Source organism: Saccopteryx leptura, chromosome 3, assembly GCF_036850995.1.
Source record: "Saccopteryx leptura isolate mSacLep1 chromosome 3, mSacLep1_pri_phased_curated, whole genome shotgun sequence".
Classification (NCBI taxonomy): domain Eukaryota; kingdom Metazoa; phylum Chordata; class Mammalia; order Chiroptera; family Emballonuridae; genus Saccopteryx; species Saccopteryx leptura.
In genome coordinates, this window is record NC_089505.1 from 56,003,903 (window position 1) to 56,011,080 (window position 7,178).

The window sequence follows — 7,178 nt, forward strand, 5'->3', positions numbered from 1 at the left end:
CAGGCAAAATACAAGCAAGCAAGCCTAACACACTTTTTATACACTTGTTTGCCTAACAGTAAGATGCTATTGTTTACCATATCACTCTTTCACCACTCTATGAGAATGACTCTTCTGAGATAACAACCACAAGAATTATATCTCAGCAACTGTTTGTTTGTCTTCTCATGGACAGTGAGAATCAAGTAATTGATCTGATTTTTCCTTCCTTTTCAGATGTCTGGAAACTGAGACAGAGCCCAGTCTTTCCTTAAGTAATTGAGTAGGACCTTATGTGAGCATGTCTTCTAATTTTCTTTTAGTCATGACCTCTTAAAAATTTACATTTTCAGCCTTGCGCAGTGGTAGTATCATAGCCAATGAGATTTATCTGAGGCATGATTATTGCTAAATGAAAAATTTTTACATTTTCCTGATCCTGAATTTATATCTTACTGCATATGTTTTTTATATAGTATAAGCTACTTAAATAATTTATGGAAAAAAGGTAGGCTATAAACTAATAAAAATGCATAAGAGCATAAAAATAAAAGCTTTAAAGAAACTACTACTTAGTGAATAATATTCTTGGACACCTAACATCTCAAGTTGCTGCTCCCTCCTTCTCGTGGTAACTTCCTGCCCTCTCTAAACCTGTCCTACTCATGCAGTTCCTCTCTGCTCCCTTCTCTCTCAGGTTGCCCCATTCTGTGACAAACTGTTGCTCTCAAAGCAAACATTTTGACATTTGACATTTTAGCTTTAAAAGTAGTCCTATTAGGAAAGATAATAGAAGAAGCAAACATGAGAAATTAATAAGGTACCAGAAAGTTTCCAAGGACTTACTTGTTCCTGGTGACTTATGCTGTTTTGACTTCTTTTCAATAAAGCATGTGAAAGTTGCTTTTGAAGTTCCGTTCAGCATTCTGATCCCCATGGTGTGATACTTACAACTATCTTCTTCATTAGGCAACCTTAGCCCCGTGAAAGCTCATATTCCACCCCAGAGGCACATAAGGACAGTCAGGGCTGTACAGCAGGCTCCTCCCATCTTTACAGTACTCTGCTTTGATGAAGACCACAGGACTTGGGTTGCTCAGACAGGAAAGAACCCCACTGGGCATCTTCTTGCATTTTATACCTCTCATCTATTTCCTTTGCCTCCCAAGAATCAGGCCCTATGTCCCAGGTGGAAAATGATTGTAGTTTTGTTGTCAACCACATGACAGTGCTAGAACCTGGAGAGAGAGTAAAGGTGGGACAGCAGGGAGGGCTGGGGAGAATGATGCCCATATTGCTGGGAGCCGTGGTATGATTTTATATTCAAGACCTCTTCTTCTAAGAGTTCAGGGTCATGTTTGCAGTGGCTTAGTTTCTGTCTCCTGCCCCCTTTTCCTAGGACACCTTGGACTCCTCTTTGGCCTGGCTCCTCCTCCCCAAACCAGTCAGTACCTGGATATAGCTTCTTCCACTCAAATCATGCTGTAAAAGTGGCTTTAAAGCAGAAGTTTTATCCCAGGCTTCCAAAGATACGTGACCTGTGATTCTACCCAAGGAAAGAAGTTTGAGTCTTTCTCCAATAAGTCTTCATAGAATCTTATATTAGCCCTTGAGCACTCCACCTTTGGAACACCAAATCTTTCCCGTTAGTTTCTGGATAATCTTTGTGCTATGTACCATTCTAAATATTTTATTTTGCCAGTGGAAGTGAATTCCCCAGGGAAATTCTGACTTCATTATCCTCTCTTCATGCTCTGGGGTTTTTTCCCCCCTTAAACATCCACCTTCTTTTCATTGCCAACAAATTTCCCATCTCTTGCCTTTTAATAATGACCAAAATTGAAACCAAAATGGTATTAACCAAGGTAGGTATTAAGATACCTACCTTGCCTCCCTTACTAAATATCTGTTGTGTATTGAATCACTAAGCAGGAGCACCTGTACCTTGGAATAGCCCCATCTGGCCTCTATTTACTTTGCTAATAGGGAACTGAAGGGACTGGGGCCTCCTGGGGAGAGAGCAGTGCCCAGGCAGAGTCATCCAAGAGGGGCCCATCTTACCTCGTGTCCCACTTTAAATCTGGTTAGCGTGATCACCCAGGGAGAAGTTTTAAGAGGAAAAAAAAGAAGTGAAAAAGTTCAGTGGGCAGGCTTTCTCAGGGTGAAAAGAGGCAAGGACATTTCCCTTCCTTTAGCATACCCGTGTACATATTTTGAAACACAAAGAAATGATGAAACAGGGTTGACAAATGCTTACATTTAGTAGAAGAACATTTGCACGCATACAAACACAATGGTGTATGTATAGTCACTGCCCAAGGCAGAAATGTATGAGTGTGAAGCCAGGCCTGCTCCCCTTCCTACCCCCAGGAAGGATTGGGTGTGGTTTGGTTGCTAGGAAACCACACTGCATGCATAATCTAGGTATTTTCTCCTCTGTTACCCTCCACTCAGAGTATATTTCATTTTCATTTTTTGAATAAGTAACACTTTCACATGTTTCAAACATCAAAATATAAGAAAGTTATAAAAAAGATTGCTTTGTACCTCATCCTTCTTCATTCAGTTTCCATCCTCCTTAACAACTACTATTTTTTTTCTTGTTTATTCTTCTGATATTTTTTATGCATAAGTAAGGCATAGACATATTTTATTCGTTCCTTCCTTTTTTAAAAACATACATGACAGCCTACTTTATACACAAGTATGGTATATATATTTGTGTTTTTCTGCACAATTTTCCCATATTGACTCTTTTTTACAGCTTAAGAGTATTCCTTTGTATGGATTTTCCCAAGTTGAATAAATCTGTTCCCTTTTGATAAACATTTAGGTGCCTTCCAATCTTTGGCTTATACAGACAATACCTCATAAACAATCCTTGTATGCTCAGAATAACCCTTGGACAATGTGTTATTTCCCAAGCATGTATTAGGATGAATTCCTAGGGTCAAAGGGCATACTGTATATATTTGTAATCTGGATAAACACTGCCAAATTGCTCTTCATGTGAATTGAACCACTTTATAATCCTGTCAACAATGCAGGAGATTAAGTTCTTGCTAGTCAGATAAGTAAAAAATGGTATTTTACTATAGTTTTAATTTCTTCACTGGAGAAATTAGTTTTTATAAATGGCATTTTAAGAGCTACTCCTTATTTTCCTTCAGTAAACTCTCTGCATAAACATTTGCAACTTTTTCTCTTGGGTTGCTGACAATTTCTTACTTATTTGTAGGGTGCATCTATATATTAGGGCAATATCAGTTGTGAATATTTTTCCCATTCTGTCACTTACTTTCTGATTTTGTTTATAATTTTTTGGGAAGGAATATATATTTTAAACAAATTTTGTTTTTTCTATAGTCAAATATTTAAATATTTTAAGGTTTTTGGATCTTGTACATTTCTAACTCTGTTAGATAGCTTTAATCTATTTTGAGGTTATAAAAAAATTCTTCCATGTTCTAGTCTAATATATGTTTTTAAGATTTTATTTATTGATTTTACAAAGAGAGAAAGGGGGTGGGGGAACAAGAGTAGTTGCTTCATTCTAGTTGTTCACTGGTTGCTTTATTGTACATGCTTTGACCAGGCAAGCCTGAGGTTTCGAACCGGTGACCTCAGCATTCCAGGTTGGCACTCTATCCACAGTGCCACCACAGGCCAAGCTCTAGTTTAATACTTTAATAAATGTATATTTATATTGATGTTGTAGAGGAAGAAAAATAATTTCCCTGTTATCTTTCTGAATTCTTGACTTTTATAATAAAAGAGAGTTTAACAAGAGAAAGATAAACAAGTTTATCAGCTCTCATATATACGTGGGAGCCACCCAGGGAAAAATGAGTAACTCCCTGAAGTAACTTAAAATTCAGAATTAAATATCATCTTAATAAGGAAAGGTAAATGGAGGCTTCTTTAGAGGAGAGTCAATGATTTTTTCAGAAAGACAAACAAGCCCATAGAAGAATAAATGGGAGTTATGACAGCTTGTAACACAGTTTATCTGAGTGCAGTGTCAATGTCTAGTCCCTGCTGTGATTAGAGTCAGTCATCCCTGGCTGATGGAGAGGAAATGTATGACAATTGCACTCTTTTTGGAGGATATGTCTTTAGGTGGAAAAAGGGAGTTCAGTGAAAGACTCATCCTGCATGTGCTGTTTTTCAAGTGCCCACAGCTCAACATAGTCATTATAACAAAACGTCATTTTAGAACAGAGTGGCATATTTGAAGGTGGCATGTCCTAAACTCCGACAGTCATATTTTAGGGTGGCGTGTTCTGCTTCAATGTTTTTATTTCTATGGAATTTATTCAGTGTCAATTTGCTTCCAGATGGCTATCAGTTGTTCTGACATCATGATTTCATGAATTGTCTAGTTCCTGTTTTCCCTCCAGGGTTGGGCACCCCTTAATAATTGTGGCAATTCATTTCTGCGTAATGTGGTGGTGGTGGTGGGGGACTTGAAATGCTAACAAAGCAAAGTCCCCAGGGCAAGCCTCCCGTCTAATGTGACAACAGATGAGAGGTTTCTCCCAGGTGCTGAGGCCAGCCTGACTCAGAGACAGACGTCTGCTGTCTAGGGATGTCATGAGCTCACAAGAATCCCAAGTTGCCCACCAGGCTCCTCCCTCTCCACCAAGAGGGAGCGCAGCCGCTCAGAATCACTGCACTCAGGGGTGAAATTAGGCTTTGGGCCTGAATAAATAATTAGAAATTGGCTGCTGAGAGAATGTCCCTGCTGATTGCTTACCCTGGAATTTTGCTGGGTGGCACACAGAGTTTTATTACCCAATTAAAATACAGCAGATTAAATCGTGCACAGGGAAGATAGAGTGGGCAATAAATCTCCTGTGGAACGGGCTATGCAAGGCCCACCCCGAAAGGCATGAATTGATGGTTCAGAGAGAACTGAGAAAAAGAGTTATTTGGTTTTGGCAAAAGGAATCACTAGCCAAGCATGTGTTTGGAGGGAGACTGAATGTGTGCCTTGGGGGGGAGGGGTTGGGGGTGTTGGCACTGGGAAAAGAAAGGTAAGCCTCCCAAATTTCCAAGGAAGAATCTGGATGAAAGGAAATAGAGGTGGATGAAGGCAGCCAAAGGTGACATGAGCAATCTCTCCTGGTAAAGTGACAGCCTTTTGTAATACACAGATACTGAGAAAGAGGATGGTGATTTGGTGGTACCCATGGCGCAGTGCATAACTTGAGTGATCGGGTCATAACAAGTTCTAAAATGCCAGTGAAGTAAGGAGAGGCAGGATTATTGTATTAAACTGTACATCAAAATATACATTTCTTATTGTATTAGTTTGCCAGGGCTGCCATGAGAAAGTACCTCAATTGGATGGCTTTGACAATAGAAATTTATTGTCTCACAGTTCCGATAGCTGATGTCGACAGGGTCAGTTACTCTGATGGCTACAAAGGAAAGTTCTGTTCAAAAAGCTCTTCTTGTGTTGTAGGTGGTCATCTTCACCTTGGGTAGCTTCACATCATTGTCCTCTGTGTCCAAATTTTCCCTTTTATAAGTATACCAGTCATATTGGATCAGGGCCCGCCCTAATGGTTTCACTTTAACTTGATGACCTCTATAGAGACCTTACCTCCAGATAAGGCCATATTCTGAGGTAGTAGGGGTTAGGACGTCAACATATGAATTGAGCAAGGGCACACAATTTAACCCACAACACATAACTATCTTAATAAAATAGCAATTCACTGGGGAACAATTTTTTTTCATTTTCTGTTGCATGAGGTTTTAGAACTGTTTCTATATATTTCTGCATCGCTGATTTCAAATATGAAATCTGTTTTTGGGTGCATGCTCTAGTTTTTATGCAATTTTAATTTCTTTTTGTTACAGTTAATGGCATGCATTGGTTTTTTAAATTAGAGTTAAAGGGCAATGACTCTTGGATTGAACATAACCACAAGGCAATTAATGTTTTACAAACATCACTTTTACATAATTGTAGTTGTTTTTAAATGTAAAAAATTATTATCTGATAAAAACAGCCTCTTATTTTGTTTTAAAATTGAATCATGGTTTCTTCAATGATTCAATTGAAGAATCATTGAAGATTCTTCTGTTATATATGTGGCTGTTACACACTTCAACGTCAAAGGCGCAATATTTCATCATTTGTGACATGTGCATATATTGCCTATTTTCAAGTTCCCCTTGGCAATCAAGACAAGAATTGGGCTCCTCATATTGTGTGTCATAATTGTGAGGAAATGCTTCATGACTGGACAAAAGGAAAATGCAAAGGAATGCCGTTTGATATTTCCATGGTTTGGCGTGAACCTAAGGATCACAGCAGTGACTGTTATTTCTGTCTGATCCATACAAAGGGCATTGGCAAGAAAAAATGGCATATGAACGCATATCCTAATATTCCTTCAGCAATACGACCTATCCCACACTCTGAGACAGTCCCAGTTCCAGTTTTCAATGGTTTTATTTCTTCTAAAGACGAAGAAAGTGAACATGGTGATCAAGTGTATTTTGATAAGATGCATGAGGAAATGGTTGTAGAATCTGAAGGGTCTTCTTCTGATGCCAAGCAGTCATTAGCCCCTCAGCAGTTTAGCCAACCTGAATTGAATGACTTAGTAAGAATGACATAAAAATTGTCCTCAACTTTCTGAAGTATGAGGAGCATAACTGGATCATTTGTGTGGATCTTAAAATGGTAAATTTCCTGCTAGGACAACAGAGAGGTTTCATGAAGTATCCTTGCTTTCTGTGTTTGTGGGACAGCTGAGCTTGGGAGAAACACTAGACACAGAAGGAATGGCCAAAATGTGAAGCTCTGGAAGTAGGGATGCAAAATATTGTGAATGAACCTGTAGTTAATCAAGACAGGATCATTTTTCCCCCACTTCACATCAAACTTAGCTTAATGAAGCAGTTTGTTCAGGCTTTGAATAGAGAAAGTGAATGCTTCAACATATTATTTCTACTTTTCCTGCCTTGTCTTTCGAGAAGATAAAAGCAGGTGTATTCGATGGACCTCAAATTCTAACCCTCGTATATGACGAAGAATTTTCCAGGAAGATGAATAAGGAGGAGAAAGCAACATGGCAGTCTTTTGCAACAGTTACAAAGAACTTCCTTGGCAACAAAAAAGCAGAAAACTATGAACTTCTGGCTCAAAGGATGCTGTTGGCTTTCCATGACTTTGGATGTAA

At 38.8% G+C, this 7,178-nt stretch overlaps 1 non-coding gene across 1 annotated transcript; it reads left to right on the forward strand.

The window, feature by feature from the left end:
* Positions 1-330: 330 nt before the first annotated feature.
* Positions 331-464, forward strand: LOC136401829 (U4 spliceosomal RNA). Its single transcript, XR_010750768.1, has one exon. It is a non-coding gene; the product is annotated as a U4 spliceosomal RNA (small nuclear RNA).
* Positions 465-7,178: the final 6,714 nt, after the last annotated feature.